This window comes from Labeo rohita, chromosome 12 (genome assembly GCF_022985175.1).
Source record: "Labeo rohita strain BAU-BD-2019 chromosome 12, IGBB_LRoh.1.0, whole genome shotgun sequence".
NCBI classification, from domain to species: domain Eukaryota; kingdom Metazoa; phylum Chordata; class Actinopteri; order Cypriniformes; family Cyprinidae; genus Labeo; species Labeo rohita.
The window spans coordinates 13,643,314-13,669,306 of record NC_066880.1 but is presented as its reverse complement, the minus strand read 5'-3'; the positions used below and the strand labels follow the sequence as shown (position 1 = coordinate 13,669,306).

Here is a 25,993-nt window from a genome sequence, read left to right as displayed (position 1 = left end):
CCCCAGCACTTCTTTTTGTCCTTACGGTTGTGATACGTTTTTGAAACATTATACAGACAGTCGTGTCCACGGACCCATACAGCAGCTTGTTTTGCGGTCAGGCACTGGATATTGTGAAAGCAACTTCCTCTTGTAATCATAGCCGTGATCATTCCGATTTAAAATGCTGAATATCAAAAATGTTTGACACGACTGGGGAAGCCCCGATTTGTGTGCGAGTAGATCGGAAGGTGCAAGATTCAATCTGTGAACGCCTCACATTACCGGATAATACGCACCAAACATTTCTTCGATTCTCGGGAGGGCAAAATCTGGGATAAATTGTCTTAAAACACCTGTAGTAAACATAATCTTACCTTTAGTAAACAACCATAAATAAAGATAAATTAATCATGGCTGTCTATAGCACAGATACAATGGCAGTGGTAATCATGTTAACATTTGCTTTATGCTACCCCAGCTGAAAAAAGAAAAAAAAAACAGCTAAAACCAGCCTAAGCTGGTTGGCTGGTCTTAGCTGGTTTATGATAGAAGTAGCTGGTTTTAGCTGGTCTCCCAGCCTGGCTAGGCTGGTTGCTCTAGCTGGTCTCCCAGCCTGACCAGGCCAAAACCCCTCAGTTTAGGCTGGTTTTAGCTGGTTAGCAGGCTGGTTTTAGAGGGGTTTTGGCCTGGTCAGGCTGGGAGACCAGCTAAAAGGTAGGGGTAGCATAAAGCAAATGTTAACATGATTACCACTGCCATTGTATCTGTTTTTTTTTAGCAGTGACATCCACATCGACAGGTGTCAGTATTAATCAAAAACGACTGCTATATCTGTCAATATCAGAAACCACAAAAATTACCAAGTGCATCTTTGAGGAGGAAGAAAAAAACTCCCACATATCCACCTTTTTCTTCAATGCAGAAGTAAGCCTATGGGTGTGACTTCCAGTTCATTATCTGCTATAGGGAAATAAAGAGAAGAATAACAATGTGCAGTAAACAGTAAAACTGTTTGAACTACAAACCAGTGTGTTCATAATTTAGAGAATACATTGAAATAATATGGTAAGACACACCAATTTGCAACATCAAGCAGCAAAACAAGTTGTTTTGTACAGCTAAAAATAGAGAGACCAGAAGCCAGAGGAAGAAAAAAGTGGATACCTCACTTTTTCTTTTACACTGACCAAATAACCACTCTGTTTACTGGTAGGTAAATTACATATTCTTCAGAAGATACTGAGATGTTTGGTAAATAGGGCTCATGGGCTACTTATTACACAGTCTTGACCAAAGGTTAATATTAGGGGATGATATGAAATAGAGGTAGGAATAACATGGAGAAAAGGTATTTTTCTTCTGAGAAAAAAATATTTTTACAGTAGTTAGAAGAAGCAGAGAACCTCTGTTTGTGCATTTACACACATCTGCGCTCAAAAATGGCAAGACATAGTGGTCATGAAAGCTGCAGCTAGCTAAAGATTCAGCCTCTCAACCTATAATAACTTACAATGTGTGCAGAGAGAGAGAAAGGGAATGAAGGAAAGCATGCCAAATAAATAAAAAGACACTCACTGGTTTTTTCACTACATGCATTTGACTAGCCCATGGACCTAGTGTCAACTTTGTGGGCGCCAAGGACAAACGTCAAAACGCATAACCGAAAGAGAAAAAAACCTTGGTTGATGATACATAACTGAAAAGCTATGTCAGGTGTACTTCTGCTACGCCAGAGGGCAAAGTTGGAGGCTGCAAAATAACTATTTGAGGAAGCTCTCCACTACCACTTTCAATGTGGCATTTAGAGCTTTTCGGAAGAAGCCAAAACGCATGTTTCCTTGAAATCAACCCGAGTGAAAAAGAATCCCGTAAGCTTTCGGTTTTATGCTAGACGGCTGATGAACAGCCAGGTCATCACACTTGCTGGCCCCAGTGGAACAATTCACTGACTCACCTTTTCTCTTTCTCTCTAATGACCATGACAGATCTCACAGACAAAAACATTCAAATGGCTCCTGTTACAGAACAGACATCCATAAACCATTACAAATATGCATCAGACAAGTGAGGGAAGAGAAAAAGAGAAAGAGAGAGACTGTAAACAAACTAATTTAGGAGAACCTTTTCTTTCTTATCTGACTTCTTACTGATGCTTTTTCTTTTTGTATATACAAGTTATTGCCATCTGGATGCTCTTCGGCTTAAATGGACAAGCGCTTCATTTTTGCTATTCAATAAATATCCCGAAAAGGAGACGTAGAATAAATGAGGGCGGGTGAGTCCATTTCATTGTTTACAACAGGAGTAGTGTCATTGATTCTCTCTATGTTTACAGTTCAGCCAAAGCCTTGAACTGAGGTTCTCTCACACTGACGTTAAAAAAAGATGAAGGTTGAAGATGAACTGTTGGAATTACATTCAAGTACATCAAGGTTGTATGAAGTTTAGTCAGTAACAATACAGAACACCTCAAAACGCACAAGGCAAGAGTTCCTGTTTCTCATGTAAATTGTTTGGGCTATGTGTCTGTTCGCTAGACGTATGAAGGCATGCAATAATTTGAAGATGCTGGAGAGGTCTTTCTCTGAATGTTTTTTGCAAGGTCACATGTTGTTCACATAAGTGAACTAACCTCCTACTGCGTTTAAAAAGGGAAAAGGCTGTGACTGTGAGCCACTCCTATTTAAATACAATTGTCTAGATTTAAAATGCTTCTTGATAAAAGAAATTCTTGATTTCAATTTAATTTGGAGCCTAACTTCCAATTCCAATTCCAATTCATAACTTATTTAAATAAATTTGATATTTAGCAGTGCTTTGAGGAACCCAAGTTTGAGTCTCCCAAACTCTGTTCCCCTTTCACCTCTCCTTATGCTTCCTTTCTACCCTTGCAGTGTCCTAATAAAGCCAGAAGGCCAAATATATCTTTACCTTGTAGAAAGCACCATCTAAACCTTATGAATAAGCTGCCAGACAAAAAAAAAATGCAAAAGTTGTATAACAGCTTGTCACTGGAGCAGGACCCTCAAAAGGACACCTTTGATCCTTCTTTACCCCTGAAGGGGTGCATTTTAGTATCTTAGAGTAGTAATATGTACCTCTTAAAGTATAGCGACGACATTTTTTGGTACATTTTTTGCACTTTTTTCTGAGAGTGCACATGCATATTCTCACATACTCCCTATGTGACAAACTACACTGCCAGTCAAAAGCTCTTTTGCTCACCAAGCCTGCATTTATTTGATCCAAGGTACAGCAAAAACAGTACAATTTTAAATTGTTTTTCCTATTTTAAATATCTGTTTTCTATTAAATATATATTAAAATGTAACTTATTCCTGTGATTTCAAAGCTGACTTTTTAGCATCATTACTCCAGTCACATGATCCTTCAGAAATCATTCAGATATTCTGATTAGCTGCTCAAAAAACATTTTATTATTATTATTATTCGGTTGAAAACAGCCAAGTAGATTTTTCTCAGGTTTTTTGATGAATAGAAAGTTCAGAAGAACAACATTTATCTGAAATAGAAATCTTTTATAACATTATAAATGTTTATCGTTACATTTGGTCAATTTAAAGCATCCTTGCTAAATAAAAATATTAAATTCTATAATTTGACCCTTATATATATATATATATATATGAAGGATCATGTGATACTGTAGACTGGAGTAATGATGCTGAAAATTTAGCTTTGATCACAGGAATAAATTACATTTTAAAATATATTCAAATAGAAAGCAGTTATTTTAGATAGTAAAAATATTTCACATCCTACTACTTGTTCTGTATTTTGGAACAAATAAATGCAGACTTGGTTAGCAGAAGAAGAATTCTTTAAAAAACATTTAAAATGTCACTGTTCAAAAACTGAGTAGTAGTGTAAAAGACGGCTGGAGTGGCTGGATAAGCAAAAATATTCTGAAAATTTCAGCTTATCAGGACATTAAAAAAACTGGAATCAAAATATGATTCAAAATCTGGAAATGTTTAGCTTTAGGATTTTACAATAAATAAACAATGGAGTAAAATTATATATAAAAATGTACAAATGTAAAAGTGATGTAGTTAAAGCATAATGAAAATAAATCAAATACTAAAAAATTCTTAATTTGTGTTAAATAAGCAATTTAACACATTTTCATTCAAATTGTTGAAATGATAAAAAATGCTACAACTATAAAAGCAAAATAAAAGATACCATTTTATGTCAGAATAAGTGGAACAGCAACAGATTTTTCATTTTAGTGGCATGTCACTGTGCCTAGTCTACAGTGCTGTGTCTGCACACACAGAACAAACTGTTTATTACAGACAGTTCACCGCACACACCAGAATGAGCTGATGAGTGAGACTGATAAATCCGCCACTCGTCGTTTCTTTACCTGTACTCTTTTATTGTGCATGTCTTCACTTTCACTCTCTCAGCAGTTCTAACCTCATCTTGTCTAGTTTCTAGTTTAATTATAGCCTAGAGTAGTTAAATAGGTAGGCTGGATATACAACGCACTAAAACCCTATAGCGCTAGTCATACTGCACTTGTATTGTTTGGGTGCAATACCTCTTTACATGCATGAAGAAGATTACAACATAATCCCTGTTCAACTGACTACGTCGTCTGGCTCAGATTTCCCGCAGTTCCTTGAATCTGACAAAAAACGCCGACTGTAAGCTCGTCACAAAGTAGGCGGTGCTCTGATTGGAGAGTGGCAGTTTAGTCGTCTCTGATTGGCTGCATTCACCGAAGTAAACCGGTGTTGTCTGAGCCGTACCATTTTTCTTAAAAGGGGTGGATATGGAACTTTATCTTTTGATTATGAGCGAATATAAATGGTGTTTTGCTTAAATATTACGCTTTGTAACAAAACATAAATGAATTTGTATGAAAAAGTATAATTTTGTCTGCACTACATTGTGTTGAACCTAACCATCCCTCACTTCCACTTTACAACGGCCACCGTTTGGGATTTGAGGTCTCGTCCAAAAATGGCTGTGGAGAAACAGTTATGAAGATGTGTCGATCTACTCACCTAATTAATGTGGCGCATGCTCCAAATTAACCAAGAGTCCTCTGATCGAGCCGGAGGACATTTCTGGAAGGTGAGGCACAAGATGTTCCGTTATTTCCGTTATTTCGTGCAGAAAAGAGAAACCCAATAGGCTCACCGTGCAGTCGTGTTACGACTTTATTTTCAGCCAATGGGAATACCAGAGCGATCACAGGCCAGGGCCTTCAGTGATGTATTTATGCAGAATAAAACAACCCTGATCATCAAACTACATGAAAACAGAGCTGTAGTACGAAAACTGCAAGTGCACGTTCTTAAAAACCATTGCAAAGTTCATATTCGCAATGATGGGATTCATATCGTTATGCATAGTAAACATTTCTCATGCCATACCTGTTTAAAAGTGACATATTTTATTAACAGTATAGTAACAGCACCGTTACATTCATATATAGGTTCAGTGTATTTGCATAAGTGCATATCTTGTGATTGCAGAGCCATTGTTTATCTCTTAAAATGCACTGCGAGATGTTTTCTTCCTTGAGTAGTTATCTCCTGACATAAAATTGTGAAAATTATTCTATCTTTGTCTTAAGTCTGTACGAACGACTAAAATTTCCATGAGTGCCAGTTTCTGAGACGATAGTTCACATTCATGGTTGTCAACAGGTGCTACGAGCGTTGACATTTACCTGTATTGTTTTAGTAACATTGCCTTCATAAGCACCTTAGTAATAATTACATGGAACGAGTAGAATTGTAATAGCAAAGATAGCTTACTTTCCTATAAGGTTGCTTGGGGAAGTATAATGGTAATATTTGTGCAATGATATTGTGGTAACTGCATGGTATTGTGATCGTTTGTATGTGTTACACCCACCTTTTGTATAGTTTATAAGGTAGAATGTCATAATATTTACTTTTCCTTGGGTGTGTATGTTACTTACGTTATGCATTATTAGACTTTGGAAAACTCCTTTGTGTAATATTGTGCGTGAGTGTCTGATCTTAGCTATCAGTTTGTAAATATCACAAGCCAGCCTGTTGAATGAGGTGCTAGAAGTCCTGTTTACTCATTTGAAAGTCAGGCCTCTTTCACACAGTTTCGCACTGTTTCAACGGTGTCACTGCAACAGCTTTCACAAAAGCAGTATGTCTGCTAGAAAGTGTTGTTTATGTCTGTCACTTTAACTTGCGTCGACCCAGACGGATGTCTTTTTTCAAACAATAACAGTTTGCTCCAGTGCGTTATGTTGCTGTATGTGAATTTGTAATATTGTAATATTTGTAATATTTTCCACTAAGTTTAGCATGGTGCATGTTAAAAATAGGTTCAGAGCTGAAACACAACCCACATCTACACGTCTGATATGCAGTGTCATTGTTTGGGAATATTGTGTCCTGTTAATATTGTTGCTGAAATATTTGCTGTTTTTGCATACAGGCTCATCAACAAATCAAAGTTAGACTATCATAAGTAAATTTGCCAGTTTGTGGTTGTTTGTTTACAACATGCATGACCAGTGACATTTCAAACTGGTAAATCTACCTTGTTGGATCCCAAATGTTAGAATAATATTTTCTCAGTTAAGCTACAAAACATTCTGGACATTAGATTGGAAGTTTGCCCTAGGTATTACAGTGGAACATCCTTTTATTTATAATGGCAAGGTCTGCTGAATGAGTAGCAGTGTCAGGAAAATTGTCTTGAGCAATTTGTTAAATTCATAAACGCATGTACATATTGTGTTGCAGTTTTTGGAGATGAGAATTGGCATTTTATGATGAATTGAACTGGCAAAAGCTTTCCAGTAAGGTTCTTTTAGTCTGGAGATCTTTTAAAAATCAGAGCAGAAGCAATGTATATATACATATGTAAGACTGTAAGCAAGCTTTTTTTAAGTGATGATTATGTTGCTTCCCTTAAAGCTAACCTTACATAAGTGTAAAACAATTGACGTGTATTGTTGTGGAGGCTTATCTGTACAAAGGTTGTGGAGGCTCATTTAGAGCAATAATTCAATATTAATATGTATCACAATATAATTTATTTCAGTAACGGTGATATGATTTTTAAACACATTTCCAATATTTTGAAATACATTACTAGTGTTTCCCATACATTCATTTATTTGTGGCGATTGACTACATTGAATAAACATAAGCAATGCATGTTTCAAAATCAAAACGTGGCACGGGTGTTTTATATGAATGTATCTTTGAAGGAACCTGACTGTTTTTAGGAAAGTTTTGATGCTATTTTCATTTTATCTGATAAAGTAGCATTCATGAGTGCAGCTCTGCTTTGTGTACAGATGTTACCTGGGAAACCACTGTTTTTACCGCTCCAAAAGCGCCTCCAGCTGGCAGAGAATGCATTTGCATTTTCAGTAAGCCGGTCTCCAGCAACATGTTTTTGTTGTTGCTCTCTCTTTTTTTTTCTGATTTCTGCAACAACTCTGAGCACTTTCATATTCTTTATCCTGGCTGAAGCACTTTTGTTTCAATCTGCAAGAATAATCAGCCTATTGTTATAGTTTAAAGTTAAAGATATTAATGTTTAATTCTGAGAGTCTTAAGTTTATTTGACAGCGATTTCACATTTATTGTCTGTGTGAATGATAAATACAAATAAAAGGTGAACATTAATTTATTTGTGCTGTTTTGTAGTTTTATAGAAGGAAGTTTCATAGACTAGGAAAATTCATTTTTCAGAAGTGTAGGTACAGACATCTGTTGTGGGTGTTTTTGGAATTTTTTCTTATATTGTATGGACCAAAATTAAGAAATACCGTGGCATGTGAAAGTTTGGAAACCCCTTGCAGAATCTGTTAAAATGTGAAACATTTTAACAGAATAAGAGAGATCATACAAAATGCATGTTATTTTTTTATTTAGAACTGAGTAAGATATTGTTGCTCGTGAGTCCCTTGTTTGTTCTTTCCAGCAGTGACTGTATGATAGATTGAGATTCATCTTTTCACACTGAGGACAATTGGGGGACTCAAACACAACTATTAAAAAAGGTTCAAACATTCACTGATGCTCCAAAAGAAAACACGATGCATTAAGAGCTGGGGGTGAAAACTTTTGAACAGGATTAAGATTTTTTTTTTTTTCCCATTTAGTACTGCCCTTCAGAAGCAACAGAAGCCACTTGGATGTTTCCCGGAAGACAAATTAAGTATAATTTACCTTGAACTTCAAATTCAAAAAGTTTTTACCCCCCAGCTCTTAATGCATCGTGTTTCTTTCTGGAGCATCAGTGAATTTTTAAATCTTTTTAATAGCTGAGTTTGAGTCCCTCAGTTGTCCTCAGTGTGAAAAGATGGACCTCAAAATCATACAGTCTGCTGGAAAGAACAAACTCATGAACAACTGTCACAAAACAAAAAAAAAATCATAGATCATCCAGGTAACCACACACAGTATTAAGAACCAAGAGTTCCCAAACTTTTGAAGGCTATTTTTTTGTCTTGTGGACTATGTGTAAACATCTTTTATGTATCTTACTCAGGACAGTACTAAATAAAAAAAATAACATGCATTTTGAATTATTTCTCTTATTTTGTTAAAATTATTCACATGTTCACAGATTCTGCAAGAGGATCCCAAACTTTCACATGCCACTGTATGTCATGATATAAATTTTGGCCATATTGTCCAGCCCTAAGGCTCATCCTCATCTGTACCTATAAGGATGAATTTGTTACTCCAGTCCTTCAAAGAAAGGCTTTTTTTTTAAATACAAATAATGCATTTGACGGCAGGTAAATTTCAGTCTGTTCATCACAAAAAGTTACTGCATTGCTTAAGATGACTTGGAATATAGTGTTTTAGTGTTTTATGGAGTTTTGTATCTTTTTTTTAAAGATTGAAAGCCCCAAACCACATTTGTTTTCATTATATTGAACATTTTGGCAAGGATATTCTTAATTTCTTCATTTTTGTGCTCCACTTTAGAAAGCAAGTCATAAAGATCTGGACATAAGTTTCATTTTTGGATGACTGTTTCTTTTACTGCTTTTGAGTCATACTTTAATAGCTACAGAATTAAAGGGATAATTTGCCCAAAAATGAAAATTACCTAATGATTTACTCACCTTCCTAGGTGTGACTTTTTTCTTTCAGATGAATAGTCAGAGTTATAAAAAAAAAAATGTCTGGCTCTTCCAATCTTTATAATGGCAGTGAATGGGTGTTGAGATTTTGAAGCAAAAGAAAATGCGTCCGTTGATCATAAAAATACTCCACAAGGCTCTGGAGGGTAATAAAGGCCTTCTGAATTAAATCGATGCATTTGTGTAAGAAAAATATCCATATTTGAAACTTTAGAAACTGCTGATTGTTGTAAAACTGTTGTACACACATTCATTAAGGTTTATAAAGTTTTAAATATCGATATGTTTATTACACAAACGCATCGATTCGCTTCAGAAAACCTTTATTAACCCTCTGGAGCTGTGTGGAGTATTTTTTTTATGATGGATGTATGCACTTTTTTTGGACTTCAAAATATCAACACCCATTCACTGCCATTATAAAGCTTGGAAGAGCCAGGACATTTTTATATATAACACATATGATGACTTGAGGATGAGTAAATCATGGGGTAATTTTCATTTTTGGGTGAAAGAAATGCTTAATAACAGTGTAACATGACACAGTTTGCTACTGGAAAATACTGGCATAGAGCTTTCAAATGTTTAGAAAGGGTTAACTTAAATACAGGAGTTGAGAAAAGCCTTTTTTGCTCAAGTAACGTTTTTTCCCTCATCAAAATATTTGACTTTAAACTTAAAACTTCTTGAGAGAAATTTAGGGGATCGCTGAGAATCTTCTGATGGTTATGGTGTAGCTGTTGGCAGTTGAAATTCATTTCTGTGGTGTCACTGAACACATTCTTTCAGGGATTTTGCAAAAGGTTATTAAATACACCGCCGCATGGACGTGTTGCACGGCAGGGAAGCGCACACACACGCTCTCCTTTTGGAGGATGCTGAGGTTTATTTTGGCAGTTGTCATGACGTTGTGTGGTTTCACATGTGGTGAGGGAGTGGGGGAGGGAGACCCTTTTCATAGCAGAGATGCTTATTTAACATTTCCGGTCAATCAGAACCATGTCAACATCACTGCATGCACACATACACACACATACAACATTTATCCCATACACACAAACCTAGCCAGAAAAAGATAGTTATCTTAAACTCTCCTTCAACTTCTTGGTCGGTGACTTTGTAGTGATTACTCATAGGAGACTGTTCACCTATCTGCACGGTGCTCGAGCGAGATGTGTGTGGTCAGAAATAAGGCTTTTCACAATTAGGGATCAAAACTGTGGAGGAAACTGCACTGTAATTACTGGGATTGTTCTGAGCAGATGCAGAACAAATGTCTTTGTTGTAACAGCGCTGAGCTTCACGGCAAGGTGCGACGAGTGGCCAAAGTAAACATATGAACATGGAACCATGCATATTTTATGAGTAATTCATTTCTTTGTTCAAGGGGACCAGGTTTGCTGCGATCACAAGATTCAGAATTTCCACCATTATCTGACATATGCAGAATTCAAAGAGGTCATGCAGCAATGTGTGGCGAAACCTCATGCTTTCCTGTTTATTTTACAGGCTGTGGAGTGCATTCAAATATTCTCTCACAATACTTTTTTTAGACACAAACCTGACCTGTTTTTCTACACCTGAACAAGCTAAATACACTCCGTTTACTGCTTTTGTGCATAGATAGCTAATGGAAAATTCTAAGCATATGTACACTACCATTCAAAAGTCTGGGGTCAGAAAGATTTGAATACTTTTAAGAATTTATTACAGGAAAAAATGAATACTTTTAGTCAGCAAGGATTCATTAAATTGACCAAAACACAAATACTTGTGCATTTATTACAATATTTAAGTTGGGCTTAACAATTCCTCGGTTCTATTCGAGTATTTATTTTAAAATATCCAAAAAATCTGCAAAATACAGGAAGTGGCGCATTACACATATTAAGTCCATTTAATGTCATTATAAAACACAATGCTATAAAGAATTCACAAACACTACGATTCAAATAAATAAATGTGATACAGGTTTAATATATGCACTTTAATTATTTACAGTTGTGTGGGTTAAGCACGTGCATCTCAGAGCGACTCACAGTAAATGCTGCTACACAAACTGTTATCGTTCATACGTGTTGAGCTTCTCAAATCTCTGCATGTTGTGAGTTTGGGTTTATTATAACGTTCATCTGGGAATGCAACGTGCATTCATCAGATTTGTAAGGTAATTCATTTATAAACCTACGCAAACACAGGAGAATACATCAGTATTTTTCTCAATATGCTAACTGTTCATTACGATTTCAAAATAAAAGCTCAAACCCTCACTCTGAGTTTACGTATTTTGATGGCCATGTATTCAAGAAATTACAGTGGCTGTAGCTTTTCTATTACAGAGAAATGGCCAAGTATTAAAGATTAAGTGGACATTTGATTTTAAATATTGTTTAGTCAATATTAAACAAGAATTAGATTGCGCTGCAAAGTGTAAAAACATTCATCAGGCTGTTGGCACCCTCTGCAGTCATTTGTTATAATGTGTAATATACATTAACTCTATTGTTTATCATACATTATGTATTTTAACAGTTTTGTTCAATAAAACCATATGATTACTTGCTTTTGATACTTTATTTGAACTTATTATTATTACTCATTGCTATTATATATGTATTTTAAGTCATTTTAAAGCCTACTGTTCACTTACAGTAGGTCTATTTTTATTACTACAAAAAAAAAATCTTTATAATTGTCTGATTACTCGATTAATCGTCAGAATAATCGACAGGTTACTCGAGTACCAAAATTATTGTTAATGACAGCCCTAATTTTAAGTATAATTTTAATCCACAAACATATTAAAGCACAACTGATCTTATTAAGGATGCAACATTAAAATAGCAAAAAGTTATTTAATATTGTAATGGTAATTTACAAATTTACTGTTTTACGGTATTTTTATAAACTAAATGCAGTCTTGGTTAGCAAATGTCTTTTTAAAGCCCCCAAACTTTTGAATGGTATTCTAAGAGCAAAGTTTTTGAAGCAAACTACTGAAGAAATTAATAATTTATAATTTATTTGTTTTCTCTTTTACTTTTTTTAAATGGATAGTTCACTCAAGAATTTAAATTCTGTCATTACTTATTGACCCTCATGTCGTTTAAACTGTAAAACTTTTGTTCAACTTGGAACACAAATAATAATATTATTGATAAATCCAAGAGCTTTCTAACCCTCCATAGACAGCAACGCAACTGACATGTTCAACGTGCGTCGAAGACTGACGCGGAAAAGAATAAAAATGTTGAACAAAGTTGTTGCTTTTGTTTTCTTTGAACACAAAAAGTATTCTTGTAGCTTCATAACATAACAGTTGAACCACTGATGTCACATAGACTATTTTTAACTATGTCCTTTCTACCTTTCTGGTTCTTGAACGTGGTAGTTGCTCTCTATGCAGGGTCAGAAAGCTCTCAGATTTAATTAAAAATATCTTAATTTGTGTTCCGAAGATGAATGTAAATCTTATGGGCTTAGAACGAAATGAGGGTGAGAATTCAATGACAGAATTTTCATTTTTGGTTGAACTATACCTTTAAACTTCTATCATAATTTCCATGCAAGACAGATAGCCATGACAGACAATGACAATTTCATTTTTTCGTTTATAGTTATATTTTTTTTCTGCTGCAGAAAGGTATTTATCCTTAAGAAAGGATTCATGGTATTTAGAAGCAATCCCTTTCTGTCTGTACTTACTCATACTAGTGGCTCATTTACATTGAATAGTTTGTCTCTGTCATCATCATCAACATCCTTTTTATCACTAAAGGGATCATGGCCAGTAGTTAAGATTGTTAAGAGTACATTGATTAAGCAGGAGCGACAAGGCTGCCGCTTATACGAGAATGTCTGTGCAGTAGAAACTCACCTTAGCCAACACCTTATACAAGAAAAGTGCATAAAAGTGTGAATTATGTATGTGGTGGCACTGGACTGAGGGCAGAGTGGCTGTGGTAATGGACTGGTGAATGTTTCATTTGCTGCTGTATTGCATCTCAGAGCAGCACGTAGGAAACTTTAAGAAATTCTTTTGTTGTCAGGGTGCTAATAACGTCATTACGGGTAAGGTGCTTTCACAGGACATTTGGGGGCAGATCTTAGACCTTTTTTGATGTCAGAATTCAGTCTGTTTGCGTGAACCACACCTGAGTCTCCTCGAGTTTGTATGTATACTGCACCTCTCTGGTTGCACATCTGGCCATTGTTGTTCTCCCCAATTCTTCTTTGTAAAACTATTCTGGATTTGACTGGTTGCATGGAGATCATGAGTGGACAGGCTTTTTTTCCAAGCCCACTCATAAATTCTCAGTTGGCTTGAGATCTAGACGGTGGATTTGGCCACTCTAGGATATTAACATTGTTGTTTTTAAGCCATCCCTGTGTAGCACTGGCTTTATGCTTTGGGTCATTGTCTTGCTGAATAACAAATCTTCCAAGTCGCAGGTGTCTTGCAGATTCCATCAGTTTTTTTTCTTCAGGATTTCCCTGTGTTTTGCTACATTTATTTCACCCATCCACCTCACAAGCCCTCCGGGGCCTGATGCAGAGACGCATCTTCACAGCATGGTACTGCCATCACCATGCTTCACAGTGGGGATGGCATCTTTCCAATTCACTTTCATTTGCATGCTCCTGGTCAGACGTAGTATGGTCTTCTATATGTTTTATACTACAGTTTATTGCATTTCTCATAGCTGCTGTCTTTAAGGAAAAAATACATGTCTTGAGGCATATCTTGCAATGCATTTGTGCGAGGCAGATGTCATTGTGTATGTGATATTATGGCAAATCCACAAAGGGACAAATTCTTGTGAATGCCTATATTACAGTGAAATTTGTGTCTTCTCATTTCAAATAATTACCTACTACTGTGGTAAACATCTGGTGCTAGTACTCATGGTGGTGCTCAAAAGTAATGTACTGTGGTTCAGACCCACAGAGGGGAGGAAGAAGAGTCAAATTCAGCTTTGGACCAATGAGTTGAAACAAATTAGGGAGTGTCATTATGATTTTGGCTCAACAATAAATGTTGACATTGACATTGGCACCACATCTATTGTTATTTTTATGTTTTTATATGTATGAGATAAAGATATACATTAGTACTGTTCAAATGTTTGGGGCCAGTAAGAATTTTTTAATTTTTCTTTCTCAACAAGGTCAAAAATACAGTAACGCCATGTCCAAACCACACATGACACAACAAGATTCCAGCGGTAAGCAATTTGGCTGTCCACGCTAGACGCGACGCAACAATGCAACATGACAGAATCACTCAAATATAACAGCTATTCGAAAGCGCAGAAATTGTTTATAATCCTAATTCATAGATATCAAAACCTTTTTAACATTATTAAAACTACACACTGAGTGACTGACACCATCTTTATGGAATATGCTTGTTGGTCCGCATTGAGTTCACAATCATGGATGACAAGGGGGTGAGTAAATTATCTGTAAATTTTTGTTCTGGAAGTGAACTTAAACTTCTGGAAGTTAAATGCACACAGCTGTATGTGTCAAAATGTCTGTCTTTGCAAGTATCCTCATCAGAGTAATTTAGGTATTAAATAAAAGCAAACAGATGAGAAAGAAAACGCATGTGTAATAGGGATGCAACAATACAGTTAGTCCACAGTTCAACATGTACCTCGGTTTTTAACTACGGTTTTCGGTTCAGTTCGGTACTGATAGCTTGCCACATCAGTGTGTTTTATTTTATTTTATTTTATTTTGCATCTAATTAACAACCAAATACTCCTGTAAATCTCTGTACACTGGACAAGATGTGGCTTATTATTTGTCTGCTTAATATTTCTTTTGAGAGAGGTATTATTTTTGCCGATTTTTACACAAAATAGGATGGGTTTCATTCATACTGGATGCCAGAGGGCGCCCTCGTGCAGAAAATCCACATATGCGTCAAAGAGATAACACTGATGACGTTCCAGCCAGGAAATCTGTTTTATGGATAAAAGCATCACTATTGCTGCAGCTGAATAAAAACAAGATATAACGTTAAATGTCTTGAATGATGAAATGTAAGGACAATAAACACTCATCTGCAATAATATATGGTTTATCTGTGTTCTTCAAGCCATCTCGGGTATTTTCATAATGATTAAAGGAGAATTCCACTTCCAGAACAACAATTTACAAATAATTTACTCACCCCCTTGTCATCCAAGATGTTCATGTCTTTCTGTCTTCGGTCGTAAAGAAATTATGGTTTTTGATGAGAGCAATTCAGGTTTTTTCTGCATACAGTGGACCTCATTGGTGGCCTGAATTTGAACTTCCAAAATGTAGTTTAAATGCAGCTTCAAAGGGCTCTAAACAATCCCAGCTGATGAAGTAGGGTCTTATCTAGTGAAACGATTTTCGAAAAATAAAAATTTGTATACTTTTTAAGCACAAAAGCTCGTGTAGCAGGTCTAGATAAGACCTTCTTCCTCAGCTGGGATCGTTTAGAGCTCTTTGAAGCTGCATTTAAACTACATTTTGGAAGTTCAAAATCAGGGCACCAGTGAAGTCCATTATATGGAGAAAAATCCTCTAAATGTTTTCCTCAAAACACACATATTCTTCACAACTAAAGACATGAACATCTTGGATGATAAATGGGTGAGTACATTATTTGAGAATTGTTGTTCTGGAAGTGGACTTCTCCTTTAAGTGTATTTGTAAGCCACTGCTAATCGACATCCAATATAGAAAATATTGTCAGAATCATTCTATGATTAGAAGCCACAAAAGGAAGTTATTTCAAATCCTCGACTGATGCCGTGAAGTAAAAATAAGTTATAATGTTCTCTTTTGTTGGACAACAAGTTTAGAAAGGCTTATCATTGCATTTCATTAGAATGGAAGATGCTCTGCAAGTGTTGCTTTTTCAAATCTCATCTCAGCACGTGAAATCACGGGCACACACGGGAAATTATTTAAATGCAAAACTGTCAAACCACAATTCACAAGAGCGTATTGAACCGTGGATGTCGTACCGAACGGTTCGATTATTATATTGAGTATTGTGACATCCTTAATGTGTAACAGTATATAGGATCCGGTCAGCTCTTAGAGTGACAGCAGTCTAATATTCCTGCTGTCTTGACATCTTGACTAAATCACTTTTGTAACTTTTTTTTTTTGTAATAAGAAGAAATATTTATCTAATTTACTCCGTGAAGAACATGAAGTGGTTTTTATACACTCGCTTACTTTTATACAATGTATGTAGTATTTCTTATTTGTTTGTTCTACTGTGCAAAGTGCACTTTTCATTCAGTCACAAGCTATATGTCTGTCTTTTCCTCTTCTGCTCCCTCTCTTTCAAAAGTGAATGATTAGTTACATATGGAACTTGATCAGATAAATCAATCCCTTTTGTTGATTACTCACATCTGGGCCCACCTTTCCAGCTAGTGTGCAAGTATCTTGCACAATAATGATGTTTGCCAGAGATGATTGTACTTTAACATGCAGGTAAACAGCCAGAACTGTGTTGGGGGAAAAGTCAAAATGTCTTTATACGGCTCATTTGAGAATCCTTGTTGCTCAACCCTTATAGGAAATTGGCTGCGTTGCTCCAATACTAAATAAAAGACACAACTATTTGTTTTATATAACAATATTGTTACGACATTATGACCTCTTTCCAGTGAAAATCTGGCCTACCCGTCTGGGATGACAAACGAATGCCAGAAAGGAAGTGCTGTTTAGTTTATAGGTGCTTTCAGTGTTACTCAAGTGAATGAAAGGAAACAGTGAAACACCATAATGACGGTTCCCACTGGCATTCTTGGTCCGTGTCAGGGTCTGTTCTGTATGATTTAAATCAGTAATTAATTCGATGTGGCGTGTCCTTGTTTTTCAAACAATCCACCAATTGCTTAGACACAAACAAGTCTCTGTTTCTCCCATTTCTCATGTTTGTACCATTCAACATGATGTTTTTCTTTTGTAGTCATCGTCCGTCCCTATTTCTCCATCTCACTCATTCCTTCCCCTTGTCCACCTGAGGAGGTGACTGTATTGTGACTCACTTGTTCCTAGTGTGGTTTTGTGGTGGGGTGAGTACCGTTACAAGCCTTCAGACGACTTGAGCCCAAACCACACGTAAATCGTTACTGTCACAAACCTACGCAAACTCATACACACAACATGGGGTTATGAAACCTGTATCGCGAGGAGCTAAACAGATTTAAAAGAGAGGAAATACCATAGATTCCTGAAGATGCTTAAGTGGCATTTAGTCTGAGTGCTTGTCTTGTTTCTTGCCTTGAACTTGCCATTTTTTACATTAACTTCTTTAACATGTAAGAAAATAATTCTTAACTACAATTCTCAGAAGGTAAGATCATGAAATAAATCATGCCTTGTAGATATTTCGGGGTGAATATGATAATTATTGTAGATTTTGTTTTTAAAAGGGATAGTTTACCCAAAAATAAAAATTAAGCCTTCATAGGTGTGTATCACTTTTTTTTGTTTTTTTTTGTTTTTTCAGAGAAACACAATCTGTGTTATATTTAAAAATGTCATAGCTCTTCTGACAATTATAATGGGAGTAAATGGCTGTTGAGATATTGAAGTCCAATAAATTGCATCCATCCATAATAAAAAGAACTCCACACAGCTACGGAGGGTTAATAAAGGCCTTATGAAGCGAATCGATGTGTTTGTGTTAGACAAATATCCATATTTTAAACTTTACTAGTCTGTAAGAAGTTTTGTTTACAGCAAAGGAAAACCAGTCTCCTCTTGGCTTATATTGAAGTCATCTGATGTTTTTCTTTACAAATTCTAATTTTGTACTTCTAATTTGTGACCAGTGTTTTGTTTTGCTCTCCACTGCGCTTCCATGTTCGTCACCGTGTTTACCTACGTCCTACGTTTTCCGCAGTAGTGCCACTCTCTCGTGAATATGTTTATGACGGTTAGCGGAAGCTAGAGATTACGGTTTATAGTTGTAAATATGGATATTTTCCGTACAGACACAACAGTTTACTTCAGAAGGCCTTCATTAAGCCCTCAGAGCCTTGTGGAGCACTTTTTATGATGAATGGACACACTTTATTTTACTTCAAAATCTCAACAACCATTCACTGCCATTTTCTAATATAACTCCAACTGCATTTATCTGGAAGAAGAAAGTCATATACACCTAGAATGGCTTGAGGGTGAGTAAATCATGGGGTAATTTTCATTTTTGGGTGAACTATCCCTTTAATTTATCAGTATGGTTTCATAGCAGTTCTTAAATTTTTTTTTTTCATACCATACTTAAAATGGACTTGTAGCAATTAAAATGACTGATTTTAATTCTTTTTAATTTGTAATTTTGATTTATTTACACAAAACATAATTACATAAGTACATAATTTAAATAACAGCTATAATTTTTCTGTACAAGTGTAATTAGAGTAACATGAAAATAATTCGGATAAATTATTTTATAAACCCTTGTTATTTTACTATTTGAAACTAAACAATGGCTTACAGTTATCTATCACATAGGACAGGAGAAACTATTTCAACAGTTAAAAACTCTTACTCGGCATTGACTTTTATAAAAGCACAACTAGTTAATTGTATTAAGTGTCTTTTTTTTAACTTCAGCTGTTCCTTCAGCTGTGTTTCTGTGGTCAGTCAAAGATTTGTAGCGTTATTTAATGGTTTTGAAATGCTGTCCTTCTCCCACTGCCGGATCTCTTTAACTCATGGCCCACCCTCTCCACATTAAATTGATTGAAAGTTACCGTTGTGGGAGAGATTTTTTTCCTTTGACCCATAGGGCACGGGTGTGGCCTCAAGAGATGCAGTGGATGGTGTATGATGCAAAAAATAGTCTTTGTTTCAGAATGACGCTTATCATTACATAAACACGTTATGGCCTCAGAAGAACCCAGTAGGGTGTGTGTGTCAGAGAGAGAAAGACAATATGAGTTACAGAGTTTCATTGTGAATGAGGAGCATGTGATGATTGTGTGCATCTGAATGTATCATATGGAGGCCTATACAGAATATATATGTACACAGTACTCTGCAGAAAGTTTTGCATGTTCCTCACCCCTAATGTATTTATTATGTTTATTATGTAATGTATTTATTATGTATATGTGTATGTATGTATGTTAGGGCTGTCAGTTTAATGTGTTAATTAATCGGTTATTAAAAACACCAATTAATACACTCCTGTACATCGTCTTATATTTCATACAGTTGACTCTTAAAAATATGGTGCAGGGCAACAACTCGATAAATGGAGTTTTGCCCTAAAATTCAAGATATTGGGGCAAATGTGCTCCTGTGTGAGTTTCATATTTCCATATATGTGACCCTGGACCACACAACTAGTCGTAAAGGGTCAATTTTTCGAAATTGAGCTTTATATATCATCTGAAAGCTGAATAAACAAGTTTTCCATTGATGTATGGTTTGTTAGGATAGGACAATATTTGGCAGAAATACGACTATTTGAATATATGGAATCTGAGGGTGCAAAAAAATCTAAATATTGAGAAAATCACCTTTAAAGTTGTTCAAATGGAGCTCTAACTAATGCATATTACTAATCAAAAATAAAATTTTGATATATTTACAGTAGGAATTTTACTAAATTATGAAACATGATATTTACTTAATTTCTTAATGATTTTTGGCATAAAAGAAAAATCAATCATTTTGACCCATGCAATGTATTTTTGGCTATTGCTACAAATATACCCCAGTGACTTGAGACAGGTTTTGTGGTCCAGGGTCATATATATATCACACAATACCACACAATACCACACGGACAGCCTGACCAATATGACATGAGTGCTGACGTATTACCTTAGAAGCCACAGCAGAATTGTTGTGCGTCTCCGAGCAACAAAGCTGTGTTTAGTTTCTGAATGAATCTGCGTTTTGAACGAATCGTGTGACTCAATGATTCAAATGCCCATTTATAAAGAGAGCAGTTTACTTAATTCCTGAATGAATCAGCCGTTTGAACAAATTGAATGACTCATACAGACATTTACCTCCACCTGCTGGCAGATTTATTTTCTAGAGCAGAATTTTTAACAATAGTATTAAAATAATTTGTTTGTTTTCTAGCTAATTTGATGATTGATCATCAGCCTTGTCCAACAATGCTAAGGACGTAATCTATTCCTTAGACAGGGGTTTATTTGTCTTAATAGTTTATATACACTTTTCTTTACTCAACCCATGCAACTACACACTTAAAATGGTGAAATAACAAACTGTTCTAGAGGTTTAGAAATGTTTTAAATGATCTAAACATAGACAATTACATACCAATGTAGGTGAAAGTTTATGTTGTTCCTGTTCCTAGAGAATAAATGCAAGCATATACAGCTCTAATAAGACAGTTGCACTGTGCTCGGTGGCCTAATTGTCTCTTAAGACGAGGTTTCCGAGCCTGAGGGAGTAGCCTGTAACATAACAAACAATATGGAAGCTGATTTTGTTTATTTTTGTTCTGTTTGCGGATAGACCTGTCTCTTGCTTTCCAGTGAAATGCGGTTTACAGTGCTGAATTCAGCATGTCTGAGGAATTGTTGCAGTATGCGGTACCTGAAGTGCTGACTAGAACTACTTTGTAATCGGAGTGATTTGCCAAGCTGGTGGTCTAGCACATTAGCCCATTCAGTAATGATTAAGAGCACTTATTTAATTGCATTTTGTTGTACTTTGGCCTTTTCTTATATTTTAAATATTTTACTATTCAGGTTATACTAAGAGGTTTTAAATTAAGCTGGATAAAGCACTTTGGTGTATAATGACCATGAACCAATTATTGGTCATAATGTCCATTTTTAACGGTGCATGTAATGTAAAGCAAAGTAATCCAGGCTTGACTTCAACTAGATCTTGTTTATAAGGATTTAGTCAGCATGTGAACGGATCTAAAATTGATCATCCATGAGACCTAAAGGCATTCTGTGCAAAACTCGGATGAATGAATGTACAATTCCTCCAGCGCCAAACACATATTTCCCTGTTTCTTATGAAGTTCAGTCTGCACAGGCTGTTTAGAGGCAACATGGCTGTTGTAATGAGGACATTTATGTCGCTCTGCATCAGGCGCATGCATGAATAAGCAGCAGGCTGCCTTTCTGTCTGAATGCTCTCTGCCAGCTACATTATTAAAATGCATTTGTGTGGCTCTTATTTAACTTTTTGTTACAGCCTGTTCTCTTTTTTTCGATGTTCACCTGGAAGTGACAATCATGGAGTGATTGTTCATCATGTCAGTGCGCTATTGGAAACGCTGTATGGTTGTAAGCTGTTAAGCTGTTTTCAGTAAAGCTCAGCTCGTTCGCCAGTTTTGTGTAAAGTCATTCATTCCAGACCTGGCGCAGTCTACTAGGGACCTAGTCGCTATCCCTCAGAAACACAGAACAGTGAAGTTTCAGCTAGTGCTGTGGTTCTCAGACATGACCAGCTGGTAGAAATTAATACTGTGATTCAACAAGGATGAATTAAATTGATTAAAAGTGACAGTAAATTCTATTTCAAGTACGTTGTTTTTCAAATAAAAGCTGTTCTTTTTAACTTTCTATAATGTGTCATGGTTTCCACAAAAATATGAAGCAGCACAACTGTTTTCAAAAACGATAATAATAAGACATACGTTGTATTTCGATCAAATAAATGCAGCCTTGGTAAGCATAAGAGACTTCTTTTAAAACTATTGAAAAAAAAAATCTTACCGACATCAAAATATTGAACAGGAATGTATCTTTTTATGAGAAAAAAAGGTGTTAACACCAAATTTTGGTTCTCAAGTTCTAAATTGTATTGTAAAAGCTAGGGCTGTCAAACGATTAATCACGATTAATCGCATACAAAATAAAAGTTTGAGTTTGTCTAATATATGTGTGTGTAATTATTATGTGTATATATAAATACACACAAAGTGATGTGTATATAATTAAGAGAAATATGTTATTTATTTGCAAAATATTTTTATTTATATATAATATTATTTATATACATGAATGTGTTTGTGTTTAATTATACATAATAATTACACACATTACACACACACACACACATATATATTAGGCAAACTCAGACTTTTATTTTGTATGTGATTAATCGTGATTAATTGATTGACAGCCCTAAACCATAGGTCCTTTACATTTCACAGTGAATTGTTTAGTAACAGACAGCCAATTAGAAACTGAATAGAGCTTACCTTATTAAATATTCATGCTCTTTGTATAGTTGCAAAAACTTTCACACATTGTTTATTTTCAGGATCTGATAGAAATGTGATACTGTTCTAAATGGACACCAAATGTAGTAAGTCATTTTTTTTTTTTTTTTTTCAGAGATTGACAGGCAGTTCTTAGAACAAGTCATATGTCATGTGTTAGTCCAATCAATGTTATTGACCTCATAAATGTGCAAATAATACCATTAACTAGGTTTGTACAGTGTAGGGATGGTCGATATGACCAAAATCTTTTATCATAATAGGAGTAATTTTATTTTACTGTAACAATTTATATCACAATTTTGTATTTTTGCTTTAGAAAAGGTCTTTATAATTTTACATTTTTTGATATAATAGAAATTTCATTATTCTTGTCACCAATGTCAGTATCACAAAAAATTTATACTAGTCTAACAAATAAAAAAAACTTTTAAGTGCACTGAAAACAAGAAAACAGTCAGCGATTAAATAAGAAGCTAATTACAAGCAATAGGACAAAAAAAAAAAACTACAGTAGAACAAATAAATAAGAAATGCTACATACATTGTATAAAGAAATCAAATGTATAACACTGCATATAGACAGCAGCAACATCAGACTGCTGTCACTTTAAGAGCTACCCGGATTCAATATATTGTTATATATGTATTTCCTTTCTCAGCTGTTTGCTTTCACCTAAGACCACTTAAGACTGTTTACGGGGATACTTGCAAAGACGGGCATTTTGACACGTACAAGTGTGTATTTAACTGTTTAAGTGTTAAATACCTCAATACTAAGTTCAATACTCCCACATCTCGCAGACAGTGTGCGCATATAGCGAAATTAGTTCTCTTTCATGGCTTATTGCGTTTTAACGGCTTAAAATCACTTGTTTTTAAACCCCAGTGCTTAAAGTGCTAGTTCACCCAATAATGAAAATTAGCCCATTATGTACTCCCCCTCCAGGCATCCTAGGTGTAAATGACTTCTTTCTTTCAGACGAATCCAATTTGAGTTATATTCAAAATTATCCTGGAACTTCCAAGCTTTAGAATGACATGGGTCGGTGTTTCTCTTCATTAATAAAGTGTATCCGTCCATAATTAAAAAAAGTGTCTTTTTTTTATTTAAAAAAAATATCCATATTTAAAACATTAGAATCACTTTAATCTAGCTTGCGACTGGTCGTACACGGAAGCAGCTCCGGGCGGATGAAGCAAGACGCCGGCGTTGCGCATGTGCCACTCGGAAGTGACGAACTCAGACACGCAGGAAAGAGAGCAAAACAAAACAATAGTTGTGAATTAGAAGTACAAAACAAGGATTTGTAAAGAAGAATGTCAAAGGGTTTCGATATAAACCAAGAGGAGACTGGTTTTCCTTTGCTAAAGTCAGGAAACTTTGCTTCCTTTGCTTCTGTAAACAAACGTTGGTTTGTGCGAGACTCACCGGTGCACGCGCAACGCCAGTGTCTTGCGTCATCCGCCCGAAACCATTTTCGTGTACAACACTGAGCACAAGCTAGATTATTAAGCTTTAAATATGGATATTTTTCTTACAAAAATACATTGATTCACTACAGGAGACCTTTATTTACTTCCCGGAGCTGTGTGAGGCACTTTTTATTATGGATGGATGCACTTTATTGGACTTTTTTTTGGACTGATGAAGAGAAACACCCATCTATGCCGTTCTAAAGCTTGGAAGTGCCAGGATCGTTTTTAATATAACTCCGACTAGATTCATCTGAAAGAAGTAGTCATATACACCTAGGATGCCAGGAGGGTGAGTAAATAATGGGCTAATTTTCATTTTTGGGTGAACTATCCCTTTAAAAACATGTGCAGATGATGTCACGTCACATGAGCATGTAACTGCAATAGAGACGCTGGGATGGTAACTTAAAGGTCTGATCTGACTGAAAACTGTACTTGGGTTTAAAAGTTTAAGCTGAACTAGTGCATTTTCAACAAGTTTGCTCCGGTCTTTCTCTGCTAAACACAAGAAATAAACACACCTATTCGACTCAGGCAGACGCTGGTGTGTGGTGGTCTGTAGGGTTAATGCTGGCCGGCTGTGGTGCAGTGTTCTCAGGGTTTTAGAGAAGAGATGCCGCGGTTCGGCGTGTACCTGTCACTACTAAATGATTGCTCATTTCCTGCCGCGGGAGGAGGGGTGGGGAGAGCGGTAATAGCACACAGCTGCCCGAGCTGGACGCTACCTTTCCTCTCCTCCGCTGTCTTGTTCTCTCGCTATTTATCTTTGTATCTTCCTCTCCTCCTCTTTCCCAGCCTGTTTGTATTGTTTATATGTAAGGTTGTCTCTGGAATGGCAGAGGTGGACACACACCCATGGTGCCTCAGCGTGCATGTTCTCCACCTAGCTTCATTTGCGTGTCTGTGTGGGTTTGTGTTTGTGCATATACACATGCGCGTGTCAAAGTGTGTGTATGTTAGGGGGGAGGATTGGTTTAAGGAGGGGTCAGTAACAAATTCCATCCCGCTTCCAAACTAGGTCACATGACCCAGAATGGAAGTTTAGCAATGACCAGCTGTAGTCCACATTACGCAGCAGGAGAAACTAAAGCACAATCGGTTAACTGTAGACAGGATAAGATATGAGTAGCTGAGTGAATTAGGAATTGGTCTCATCAGACAACTGTTTTTATTCAGACAGTTCTGTCTAGAGATGTTGATATGTGTCATTGATTTCATATTGTTTTTTTTTTCTTTTGGCATAATGCTAATTTTAAAAAGCATTACACTGCAACAATAAGACATACAATGCATGATTTAATATTAATTAAATTTAACATTCAAACACGAAAACTGTGCATTTCCTGCAATTGATTATTTACTGATTTTAATTATTTTTATATATATTTTCCTTAATATTTATTATTTTTAATTTTGTTTTATTTTTTGTTGCATTACATTGCAACAATAAGACATACAATGCATGATTAATATTAATTTAATTTAACATTCAAACATGAAAACTATGCACTGATTATTTATTGATTTTAATTATTTTTATTGTTTATTTATTTATTTTCCTTGGTATTTTATTTTAATTTATCCTCCATGGGCATCAGGTGATTTTTCTGTTTTGAGTTAAATATGGGTTTATGTCATTTGTTTATGCTTGTTTGATAGTTGCATTATAGCTGTATAATACAATTTAATAATAATTAAAAAAATGGCTTCTGACACGTTCTACCAGAAAAATTGGCTGCCTAATAAAAAAAAAAAAAACATTTGTCATTTTTGCCTTGGGCTCAGTGAAAATGTCGCTAGGGCAGGAAAAATTATTGGCCTGACCGGGTCAGCAGAATAAATATAATCCGTATTGTCGAGCCCTGTACGCTCATAAGAGCACTGGCTAAAAAAGATATTGTATCCACAGCTTGACTCATATCATTGGAAAATGATAAAACATAAATCTTCTGACTATCTGCCTGTTTTCTTGGACAGAGAAAAGAGTGCATGTCAGAGTTTCCATGGGCCATTGAAATGCACAAGTTAAAGGAAGCACAATCATCTTCGAGAGCAGAGGTGGCGATAGCAAACCTCTCAGTCATCTCCGTTATTTTGTTCAAGCTGCCCGGGGAATGAAAATATTAAACTCATGTTTAAATCGGGTACATTGA

The 25,993-nt window shown here is 35.7% G+C and overlaps 1 protein-coding gene across 6 annotated transcripts in view; it reads left to right on the top strand.

Moving 5' to 3' along the window:
* Positions 1-4,947: 4,947 nt before the first annotated feature.
* Positions 4,948-25,993, top strand: part of znf438 (zinc finger protein 438) — a 59,690-nt gene continuing 38,644 nt past the window's right edge. For 4 of the 6 annotated variants that reach the window (XM_051124256.1, XM_051124253.1, XM_051124251.1 and 1 more), the window contains exon 1: positions 4,959-5,088. The gene's annotated coding sequence lies outside the window, so the exon portion shown is untranslated. Of the gene's footprint in view, positions 5,089-17,174; positions 17,197-25,993 lie in introns of those variants that run through there. The other 2 variants (XM_051124250.1, XM_051124255.1) reach the window with 2 other exon arrangements.